Genomic DNA, 12,451 nt, shown 5'->3' on the forward strand with positions numbered 1-12,451 from the left:
TAGCTTTTTGATGATGCTGGAGAGGGGGATTGTGTCAAAGGCCTTGGCCAAGTCAAGGTAAGCTGTATGTACTGACTTTGCCTCATCCAGGGCCTTTGTGTCAGTTTCAAAGAAGTCAACCAGGTTTAACAGGCAAGACCTGCCCTTGACGAATCCAAACTGGGTGGGGTCAAGTGCTTGGAGATTACCTATGTCCATCTAGATCAGAATTGTCAAGCTAATGGGATGATAGTTTCCAGGGTCAGTAGTGGCACCACCTTTGTGCAAGGGGATGACAATGGCAGTTCTCCATTCTGCTGGAATGAAGCCTGTACTTAGGCTGTGGTTGTATAGGCTGCTCAATGGCGAGGCTAGCTCTTGTTGGAGATGGTGCAGAATACAGCCTGGAATACTATCAGATCCCATGGAAGCTGTGTTCTTTGCCTTGGGTAGGGCTTCTAACACTTGATCTATGGAGATGTGAGGTTCAGGACAAGTATCAAGGATGTCAAAAGAGCCTTTTGGGGAGACGGGGTGAAGTTTGGACTGAACCTATCTGCTAGCAGGTTGACTAAGTCAACAGGATCAGTGTAAGTGATAATCTTAAGTACTAATTTGGAACAAACATGGGCTTTGCCATAGGTTCAAAGGTTGGTACTAGGCTATCGGCCCTAGGGCCTGTACATAGCCATAACAATTCCATGGATATTTCTTCCCACAATATTTACTTCCCTGACATATCTGATGAAGGCTTTGTGGTTTCCCTTTGATTTGGAGAGTAGTTTTGATTCATACTTGGCTTTGGAGGTTTTCACTAGTGATCTAATTTGTTTGTTGAGGCAGTTTTTCCAATTTCTAATTTGTCCCTTTTTACCCTTGGGCAACATTTTCTTCCTTTTCCTGTAAAATCTGTTGATAGAGGATTGCCACCAAACAGGTTTGTATTTTTGTGAGGAGCAGGTTTTAGTTCTGTTGGGTATGGCTGAGTCCATGCAGTTGTACAGGTGTTTGTATACTGCATTGGCGTACTGTTCAGCATAGTTGTCTGCATCCTCTGAGGGTGGTGGTGGTGTGAAGCTACAGATACCCTCCCTTAGGAGGTTGCAGTTAGCTTTTGAGAACTTTTTTAGCTTGATTATGGCTGGGGGGAGGTTGGATGGGATATAAACTTCAAATGAGACAGTTCGATGATCTGATCACACCAGGGAAGAACATACTATGGGATTGGTGCAGCAGTCACCTATGTTGGTGAGAACCAAGTCCAGAATGTTATCTCCCCTTGTGGGGAATGAGATGAGCTGGTCTAGTGCATTAGAACTGATGAAGTCAAGGAATCACTGAGTGACTGCATTAGTGCAGGAATAGTTCACCTAGTCTATGGTGGGGTAGTTGAAGTCACCAAGGATCAGGATGTTAGGGGATACCTTGATGGAGTCAAGTAGATCCAGGTAAGAGGAGTGGGTGGCCTGAGTCATGGAGGGGTCTATAGCTGGCTATAACTTAGATGGGTGTCTTGCCAACTGTCAGCTGCACATGGAGTGGTTCCAGTGTGTCATGCTGGCAGACCATTCTGGAGGTGTGCCCGTCCTTAATGAAGATAGAGACCCCGCCACCCTTGGTCTTCCTGACCTCATTTTGGGGTTGGAATGTGTGGAATGAGGTATAGCCTGGTAAGGCAGGAGTGCTCTCTGCAGCCCTGAACCAGGTTTCCGTGACTGCACAGACATCTGCATCATCCAGTTCAAGGAGAGCCACCAGTGAGTGCATTATCAGAGTAAGACTCCTAGTGTTTAGCAGCATGACCTTCAATTTGCTTTTGACAGATCTTTTATGTTGGAAGATTTGTCTTTGGGACATTGTCTAACAAAAGGCACAACGGGGGAGGTGGGAGCCTTGGCCAGGATCCAGAATTCCAGTGGTGACAGGTGGAGGCCATCTCTGGCAAAGCAATGAGGCCTGTTAACCAAGTCATTCTAGGCAGACAGATACTGGATCCTCTTGGAATGACACCAGAAACTAAGCCACTTGTTGAAGTTAATTTTTTTTGTTGATATTGTGTTAATATTCTTGGTGAAGGTAGGATGCTGCTTAGGGCTAGGGTCATACCTGCCTGGGATACATACTCTGAGAGATCAATCATGTCCCGCTTCATATAGTCCAGGGAGGTACATCTCAAGTCATTCACACCAAAATGGACAATTACAGAGTCATACTTGTACTTGTTGTGGAGAGACTTAAGTGCATGCATGATGTGGCGGATTCTAGCACCAGACAGACAACTGACCATGACCTTCTCCTTGTTGAGCCTGGTGAGGGGGACATCGGTGTGTCTTACAATTTTGTCACCAATGACTACTATGTTTGGTTTATTGTTATGCCTCATGGGCTGTGATGGTTTATTGTTTTGCCTTATGGGCTGTGTTTGTGAGACACTGGTGTATTGTCTGCTACATATGATGTGTTTGGTTTTATGTGTGGAATTTTTGTGAATGTGTTTTGGAGGTCGCTGCTGTTTAGGTAAGTTTTTATTGAGGGCCCCTGCATAGGTGTGTGTGTGTGTGTGTGTGTGTGTGTGTGTGTGTGTGTGTGTGTGTGTGTGTGTGTGTGTGTGTGTGTGTTGTGCTTGGCTTTGTGATGTGGGTGGTGTAGTGTTTATGCTGGCAAGCTCCTCTTTGTCAGGAGTACTGACTGTGGCATGAGAGAGCATGGATTCCAGGTTACTGATGTAGATCGATTTCTCACAAGTAGTAGAATTATGTGCTAGGAAAAGAGGGCTGTCAGTAAACATGAGGCAGTTGCTACACTGTCTCAGTATGCCCATGTCAACCAGCTGGCAGGAGAAACTGAGGAGAATTGTCCAGACATAGTGTTCCGAATACTTGGGCGGACTTGTTGAGAGAGGGTTTTGATAAGGGTTTGTCCACAAGAGTGTAGACCACAAAAACCTTAAATGTAAAGTAACTGGCCTGAAGCACAAGTGCTAAAACCAAAACAAAGATGGTTAGAATAACAGATAAATTTAGTCAGGCTACTAACAAGCAGCAATAAATGCAGCAGAATAAGAGGACTTGAACACTTAAGAGCACACAGCAAAAATAGGGTGATAAAGTAGGTAGAACGGAATTACGGTAATGGCAGTTGAATAAAATGTAATTTTTTTTATTTTTGAGTGGAGAGGGAGGAAACAGAAGATAGTTCAAGATTAAGAAACTAAGGGGGTTGGCCTTCCCAAATCCTCGCTGTACTCAGTAGACTCTGCTGATGAGATGGGACAGGCAGGAGTGTCCAAAATCAAACAAGCAAAGGGGTAGTCCTTTCCAAATGATCTCACTGTACTCAGTTGAGTGAGCAAATGAGTTAAGAATGGGAGGAGTAACTAAAATCAATTTTACAGGAAGGGCGAACAATTCCAAAGCCACCAACTTTACGAACACAACAACACCTGGGTGAGAGGGAGGGAAAAGCAAACAATGCACACAGAATACACAGGACAAATATATAAATGCAGTACAGTACAATCAAGTGCAAAAAAAGTATACTTGTCAGTTAGTATATCACATGGTTATAGAATCCAACACAGCCAGGTAGTTAGCTCTGCACAAATCCACAGAATGTTGCTAAAGATATCAAGATCCAAAATAATAAAAACTATGTAGACCATCTCAAAGCCTTGTCCCTCTTCTCAGTATCATACAGGCTACTGAGATTTGACTCTGCCTTGCCTATAGGGCTTCAACATACCCTATTCTGACATATCTGTTTCACATTTGCAAGCTCATTAGTATCATATTATCTGAGGTGTTCTACAGTCTATATGCTGACGACCTGAAATTGGGTAAACTGATTACAAGTGTTACAGAAAAGGCATGTCTGCAAAATAATTTGACTAAACTGACCATTTGGGCACAGGAGAATAATATGTTGATAAATACATCAAAAACTAAGCATATGAGATTTGGGAGACATAAACTGAAAGGCGAATATTTAATACAACACACAGTGATTGAAACTATAGACTCATTTAAGGACCTGGGTATATGGGTAGATTCAGCTATGAGTTTTTCTAATCATATCAACCAATTGGCTAATGATAGTTATAGAACTATAGGTTGTATAAAAAGATTTATAAAGTCTAGGAAATCAAACATAATGAAGTCATTGTTTGTTAGTTACATTAGACCCAGACTTGAGTATGGAATAACAATATGGAACCCCTATAGGAAAACAAGCATGAATAAACTGGAAAGAGTTCAGCGGAAATATACTAAGGGCATCCATGGATGTGAAAATCTAAGTTATTATGAAAGACTAAAATATCTGAACTTGTACAGTGTCTCTTACAGATATTTAAGAGGAGATCTTATTCAGATATATATGGTATTTAGGGACAACTACCTCTGGGAATGTTTGGGGTTATCAAAAAGTACTAGAGAATCGTCAGATAACCTATGCAGAAGATTCTATAGGAATGAGAAGTGTACTAATTGGTTCTCTGACAGAGTAGATGATGTATGGAACAGACTACCAAATTACATTAAAGTAAGCACTCGTTTAGATATTTTTAAGAACAGCCTGGACATTTACTATGGGAACAAGTGTTTTGGCATACTGGCAATCTAGAAGGGCTTTAATGCCTGTGCTTGAAACATATGTATGTATATTAACCCATGCAATGGATCTGAATTTCTTTTGTGAAATAAATACAGCATATTGGAGGGACACTTTGTATCACAGAGAATACTGTTTCTTTGGAACCATTTTCCAGGCTACATAAAGAAAAGTACTTCTGTTACTGCGTTCAAATGTAATTTGGATGAATGGATGGATAACTGCAAATTCACTGCCAGTTTAGCACCCGTGTCCTGCATGGATAGGAGAAACATACATGTTCCAACATATCCTTGTTCGGCTCATCTCTTGGTTATTTTTATGCAAAATATAAGGGCTAAAAACTGCCATGAGAAAGTAAGATTAGGCTTCTTAACAGCTTCATAGATTAATACCCTAGTAAATACCTATGAACCTATGACCTAAGATGCAGAGTTGTGTTTCTGTATCATGCCATCTATATACAAATTACATCGCTTTGTAAACATATAAAAAACATGTTTTTGGTTGTTAAATACAAAAAAAATCATACCCTCTTACTGTGATTTGATTTGCCAGTTAATGAAGATGTGTTTGAACTTGCAGAATTGTGGTGTGATGTGCTGGACTGGTTTTCTGTGGTGTGACTTGTTTCAGCAGGTAATGATGATGCTTTAGAACCTGTAGAATTAGGGGGTGATATGCTGTTTTTGACCATTGCTGTAGCATCCTTCTTGTGACTGGTCCTAACCTCATTTAACTTAAGAGATGAGTTTTCCATCTTCACAACTTTATGTGCACGTATGAACAGGCCATGGTTTGGCTGACACTGAAAGTAGCTGTTAAAAACATTATTAAGCAATTAGTAGCCGGTTTTAGCAGTTTGTTTTTCAAATGCATATCTAAGGTCACCAAGACCTTCAGAACTTTATTGCCAAAAGCGTGAGGAAGGCTATGCCATGAATGGACAATACTAGAAAGAACAAAAATAAATAACCATATCCTGGCATAAACAATGCACCAAAAAAACAAGGGGGATTGAGGGAGGGAGCAGCTACTGCAGCAGTGATAATTCAAACATCTGCTGTTACAATAAATTTACTGACACAACTGTACTATGTCCATCATACTGATCACTGATGCAGTAGCCTTAGCTATATGGGCAGATTACCCTAGATTACTACATCTGGAAGGTGGAAGGAAAAGAGCCTGGGAGTCCCTGGAGAATGGTCCTTGCAAAGTCTGATCTAGGCCTGCAGAAGGAATCAGTCTTACGGTGCTTTGTAAATGCATGTACAGAGAACCAAGTTGCAACTTCTAGATACTTCTAGAATCCAACCCTTCCCTAGAAGCCATAGCTGAAGCCAAAACTCTGGTAGAGTGGATTTTGACCCTGCCTGGAATAGTTTTGTGGTGGTGATTATAACAAAAGGTAATAGCCTTGGACAACCATTTGGAAAGTCTTTTTTTAATACAAATTGTCTCTTCTTTTTACCTTCACAACAAATGAACAATAAATCAGAAGATCTGAAAGATTTAGTTCTGTAAACATAGTAACTGAGTTGTTTGTGGAGATCCAAGGTATGAAATATTCTTTTCTGCTCATTTTTGGGCTCAGTAAAGGAAATGGGGAGATGGATAGTTTGGCTTAAAGTAAACTCAGATGCCACTAAAGGTTCTGCTAGGGTGGGAGATAGGAGCAGAGTCTCTCAAATAGTCATTTGACTTATTGAACTGTCCATGGTTTTCGAAGTTTCCAGAATTCTTCTTGGAACCACCTAGCCACTTCTTAAAAATAAGTTATGTACTCACCATAACATTCCATCTGTGTTGTCCATTTTCATTCTTGCTCAACTGTTGTGTTTGGATCTGATCCTCAGATCCGACTTGGCTGTTATCTTAGCTCGTGGCCACCAAAAAGCTCTTGAGCTCTTCCCTTACCCATAATGCACCAACCCCTAATATACCTCAGATCTTGTTTGCTGGTTGACATAAAGTAGGAAGTACGAATAGAAAATCCCTGCCAGAAGGCGCCATATCTGGAGCTGAACATGAAGGTCAGAGGTGTCTTTATAAACTCTCATTCTTCCAAAAATCAGTTGTGACAGAGGTTGGGGGTTGGTGGGTGGGGGAGCTGAGGAAGAATGAAAATGGACAACACATATGGAACATTACAGTGAGTACATAACTTCTTTATCTAAAATTGTCAATTTTCATTCAATCCTCAACTGTTGGGACAGAGTCCCCAGCTACCTAAATTCCCTGGTGGAATCTAAGGAGGGATATTCCTGAACACAGTTAAGGCAAAGGCTGCTCTTCCCCTCGAGACTAGATCCATTTTGTAATGAATAATAAAAGTATGACAATTGGCCCAAGTTGCAGCTGCACAGATATTGTTCAAGGAAGCCCTAGAGAGGAACACTAAAAAAATTGCCATGAAACTAGCTGAATGTGCTCTTAAAGGTTTTGGTAAGGATAGACCAACCTGTTGTAGATAAATGATAAGCAATCCATCAGCCATCTGGCTAAAGTCTCCTTTGCAACCCATTTGCCCAATTTAGAATCTGCAGAGGGGACAAATAATTGATTTGTCCTCCTAAATTCTTTTGTTCTATGTAAGCAAAAATGTAATTGACTAAGGGCATCCAATAAATGCAACATTTATTCACCTCTGTTTGCAAATTTAGGAAAGAAGACTGGCAGATTAATGGACTGGCTGATATTGGATTCTGACGTCACCTTAGGAAGAAAATAAGGGTTGGTACATGATGTTACTCTAGCTCTATGAAAAATGAAGTAGGAAGGATCAGAGGACAGCGCTTGAAGTTCTGAAGTTCTTCTAGTAGAGGTAATGGCCACTAGAAAAGTAGTTTTCCAAGTCAGGAATTTAAGATCTCATTTTGTTGCTGGTTCAAAGGGAGAATGAATTAAGGCCTGAAGTACCAAATTAAAATCCCATGGTGACAAAGGATCTTAATAGGGAGATCTCAGCAAGAGAGTGCCTCTCAAAAACGCCCTACAAAGCTTAGATGAGGCCAAAGAAGAATTGTCAAATCCAATATGAAAGTTGGAGATAGCTGCCAACTGAACTCTAATTGTTGAGGAGCTAGCATCCTCATTAAAAATTGTTGCCAAAAACTCAAGAACACTTTGTACAAGAGCTGAGAAGGGGTCAGTGTGTTTCTGATGTGCTCAAAAAACAAACCTTTTCCATTTATTTTTGTGACATTTTCTTGTATAAGCCTTGTGGGAAGATAGAAATATATGACAGATAGGGGAAGCGAGCATCAGTTGTCTGGCTAGCAAAGGAATTGGAAAAGCCATGCTGTTAGCCTGGGGTTTGTGAAATCTGGATGAGTCATGCCTGTTGGGTGAGACAGAGGATCTGGAATCAGATCCAGAATCCAAGGTGGGTAAAGTAGATGAGGCCAAAGGAAGGGGAACCAATTCTGTTGAGGCCAGTAAGGTTCAATGAGGATGACTTTGTTGTTTAACTGGGCAGCTTTCTGAAGAAATTTGTGAATTAGGGGAGTTTGGGGTTAGCATACAAGAGACCGGGGGACCAATCATGGAGTAGAGCATCCCAGGGTGATTCCCCCAGTGTGGGGATCAGGGCAAAGAAGCTGCTGCATTTGTTTAGGGCAGAAGTAAGAAGACCACAACAAGGCTATTCGCAATGATGAAAAATCATTTCTGTCACTTTCATGTTGAGAGACCACTCATGAGGTAGTAGAATGGACCTACTCAATTTGTCTGCTATTTTGCTGGACTTCCCCAGAATGTGCATTGCTCTCAGAAAATGGTTGGATGAGACCAACTATTGCCACACTCTGAGAGCTTTTCGACACAAGGGTTAAGACTGGGTTTCTCCTTGTTTGTTGATGTACCAAACTACTGAATATTGTCTGTCTGAATCACAATAGTCCCGAAAAGGAGAGAGTCTTGGAAGGCCTGCAATGCTAAGAGCACTGCTCTCATTTCCAGTACATTGATATGTGTGTTGGCCTCTTCAGGGGACCAAGCACCTTGGACTGTTTTTTCCAGGAATTGTGCCCCCACCCAGTCTGGGATGTGTCCGTGGTCACTATGGCCTTGGACTGAGGGAGAATGAAAGGATGGCCTTGTAAAACCTGATCTGATCGAATCCACCAACAAAGGTACTTCTTGCATGCCTGAGTGGTTCTTATCTGGGCTGACATGTGTTGATAAAGAATCAACCATTGTGTTGTTAGCATCCATTGAAGAATTCTCATATGAAATCTTGCTAGAAGAACTAAAATTATGGCTGCTGACATTGAGCTCAAGGCTTGAAGAATCAACCGGGTTGAAATTTTGGAACTGTGGACTATTTCCCCAACCTGGAATCTGATAGTTTGCACTCGGGAGAGAGGAAGAGAAGCTGTCACTGATACTGTGTTGAAAATCAGTCCTATGAATTCCAATGTTTGAGATGGTTGTAAGTCACACTTATTGTAATTTATGGTTATCCTCAGATGGGAGCAAGTTTGGAGTACCTGATCTCTCATTCTTATTAGTACATGCCTGGTTGGGGTGGTAATGAGCAAGTTGTCTAAGTATGAAAACACCTGGAATCCCTGCAGTGTCAGGTGAGCTGCTACCACTGCCATGCATTTGGTGAACACCCTGGGGGCTGTGGTGAGGCCAAAGGGCAGTGCTCTGAACTGGTAGTGACTGGCTCCCAGCCAGAAGTGTAAATACCTTCTGGATTGTTTGTTCGTTTTTATGTGATAGTACACATCCTGAAGGTTTATCAAGTACATCCATTCATCCTTGCCCAAAAAGGGAAAAATGGACTTGACTGTGGCTATCCAAAACGTTGTGTGATGAACCGATTTGTTCAGGTTGCTGATCCAAATTTGACCTTCAGTCCCCTGTTTTCTTCAGCACTAAAAAGAATCTTGTGTAAGTTCCAGATTCTATCTGGTCTGGTGGGACCTCTTGGATGACTCTTTTTTTCTAGAAGCTTTTGTATTTCTAGTGCTGTTGCTTTCCTCTGACTGAGTGGAGCATCGGAAAAGTCTGATACAGAAGGAGGTGGAAAAGAAAAGGGAATAATATAACCTTTGGATATGCTCCTCTTGTGATGTCCAGCCAGGGTCTGGGATAATCAACTCCTAATTGCCTCCAGAGGGGAACAATTGGGCCTCCTTTCAAGAGCGCAGGTAGGGTCTATTGGAGAAGGAATCTCTGGACCCTGGTTATGTGGGTCTCCTCTGCTGTGTAGGTGTCCTCATCTATTTGAGTTCCCCCATCTGCCCTTGGGGGAACAATCTCCACATGGATCTTGGAAATGACCCTGGGACTTTCTGAACCACATCTTTTGTCAATGTCATTGCTTCCTAGAAAAGGATATTTGAGGAGTCAAAAACAAAAGCCCACAGCAGAGAGGGTCTTTCTGTCCTTTTCACACCTAGAGAGTGTGTCTTTAACTTTGGGGCTAAACAATGAACTGCCATATTAAAGGGTGCATTGATGAACAAGGACTTGAAGTGCTCTGCAAAATCACACAGGAATATCCAGGCATGCCTCCTGATGGAAATGCCTGAACCTGTCACCCTTGAGTAACCTTCAGCTGTATGCAAGATAAACCTCATAGATGAATTAGAAATATATTGTAGGGTAGCCAACTGTGAGGCTACAGAAGTCTGAGCCTTCTTAGTAGTGGTCCCAGAAAGGGATTTTGAAAGTTCCTTTATCAAGTACCTTTGTAGTCTCGTAAAGTGTGCCAAGTAGTTCAGTGACCTAAGGGCAAAAGTCGCTGAAGCATACAAGCACTTCCCAAATCTGTCCAATGCCCTAGACTCCCAGTTAGGAGGATGGACAGAGGAACTCTGCTCAGCAAGTTCCTTCTTGGTGGCTGCCGAAATGAACATAGCAGCTATGGGCACTCCTTCCTTGCTGCAGAATTCCCTACCTATAGGTGGAGCCAGAATCTGATCTGGTCTTTTGGGGATTGGCTCAACTGAGTCAGGCTCCTTCCATGCCCACCTAGAGATCAAGTCAATAAGCTCATCAGCTGGAGGAGTAACCCATGAAGTAGACGGGCCAGCTCCAAAGGCATCCGGGAATACTGATTCCTCGGTGGAAGGGTTATCAGAGGACAAACCACTCCTTTGCTTAAGAATCTCAAAAATGTCTCTGAATGAGACATCTTCAGGTGGTGATCTTGGAGACCCTTCCTCTTCATTGAAGTCATTATCCTTGGTGATGGACTCCTGAGGGGAGTCCAAGTGCCTCCTCTTGCAATTCCTCTTCCTAGGAACTTCCTCAGTGGGATGTTCTGGTGAAGTGTCGGGAGAGATTGTAATACCCTACGGGGTAGCCTTGAGACTTTGATCTGGCTGTCCCTGTAGTGTAGAATGATTTGGTTAAAGGTGCAGAGACATCTGAGATCCAGAGGGAAGATCTCAGGAGCACAGACCATCTATCTTGCCGAGGTAGAGAAAACTCTCTCCACCACCTCAAAGGCAGAGTGCCCTGGAGAAAAAGCAGCTAATGGACCTAAGAAGCTATGCTTCTGGCCCATCAGTTCCTTCTGCCCCGAGAGCAATCCACCTGAGGGTGAGGTCAGAACTGAGTTGTCCATTTCTTAGACTCCAAGAGGCAGAGACAGCTATGATAACTTCAGAGTCAACTGTAACACCTCAGATCCAACAGGAATGCTATGGCTCTGAGTGCCATCCAGCTCCAAAACCTTCAGAGCCAGAGTGTTCAGAGACTTCCTCTGAGCAGAAGATACAAATATCTTTGGATGCGATCCAGACGGACATGGCATTCTAGGATCCAGGAGGCTCTGAAATGGGTGGCTGGAATGGAGAAGGAGCTGAGAGAGGTGGAGTACTTTTACATATGGCTTCCTGACCCAAAGGGGTAGGAGCTGTGACAACTCCCCTCTGTATCTGCACACAGAGAAATCTTCTTATCGTTCTGTCCACATTAGCTTTAATCAGACTTCTGGAAGAACAACAGGAAGCTAAGGATGGGGACGTGTCTGTGTTCCATAAAAGGAGAAGGCACTTTGGAAGGTACAGTATCCACAGTGGGCGAGAAGCTAGTTTTTGGTAAGGGTCTCAGATCCAAGGAGGGTGTTGTCAGATCTGGTGCTGGTATTATAGAAGTAGTCTTCAGATCCGATTGTTTTTTCTTAGGTGGCTCCATGGATGAAGGATTTGAGAATCCTGAAGGTTTAGGAGACTTAGTGGAAGTTTCCTTAGTTTTAGATTGGGAGGGTTGAACTCCAGGAACAGCCTCAGAAAAGTAGGGACTAACCCCTTCAAAATGAGTTTATTCTTTTGGCCCATAATGGCATGCAGATTAACGTTTTTACATATTTGACATTCAACTTTAAGGTGATCTAGGCCCAGACAATAAATGCATAATGAATATACGTTGGACAAAGGCAACTTGTGTCCACACTTTTTGCACTTCTTAAAACCAGAAGGGCCTTTTTCTGACATCTTTAACTACAAAGTACAAGAAGAAAGATAAGAGGAAAAAAATCTCTCTTTTTTTTAAATAGGAAAGAGAAAAATAAAGAAAGAAGTACCAATGATAGTATGAAGAATACACTCAGTTAGTGTAAAGGCAGGAAAGGATAACAATAACTTCCAATGATGGTAAAAAGAGATTATACCAAGTGTATGAAAAGGGAGGATTTATAAAAATGAAAGGAATAAACTATTACAGGCTAATAGAAATTGAAAATAGCTATTGTTTTAATGAATCACTCAAGAACTGAAGGTGACCACATCTATCTGCAAAAGCAGCAAACGAGATCTGTGGTATCCAAAAGAAGAAGAAATGCACACGCTGTACCACGGCTGTAAACTTTATTAGTAAGTAAGCGCTTTCAGGGATCCAACCT

This window comes from Protopterus annectens, chromosome 1.part1 (assembly GCF_019279795.1).
Source record: "Protopterus annectens isolate FY-2018-M chromosome 1.part1, PAN1.0, whole genome shotgun sequence".
Classification (NCBI taxonomy): domain Eukaryota; kingdom Metazoa; phylum Chordata; order Ceratodontiformes; family Protopteridae; genus Protopterus; species Protopterus annectens.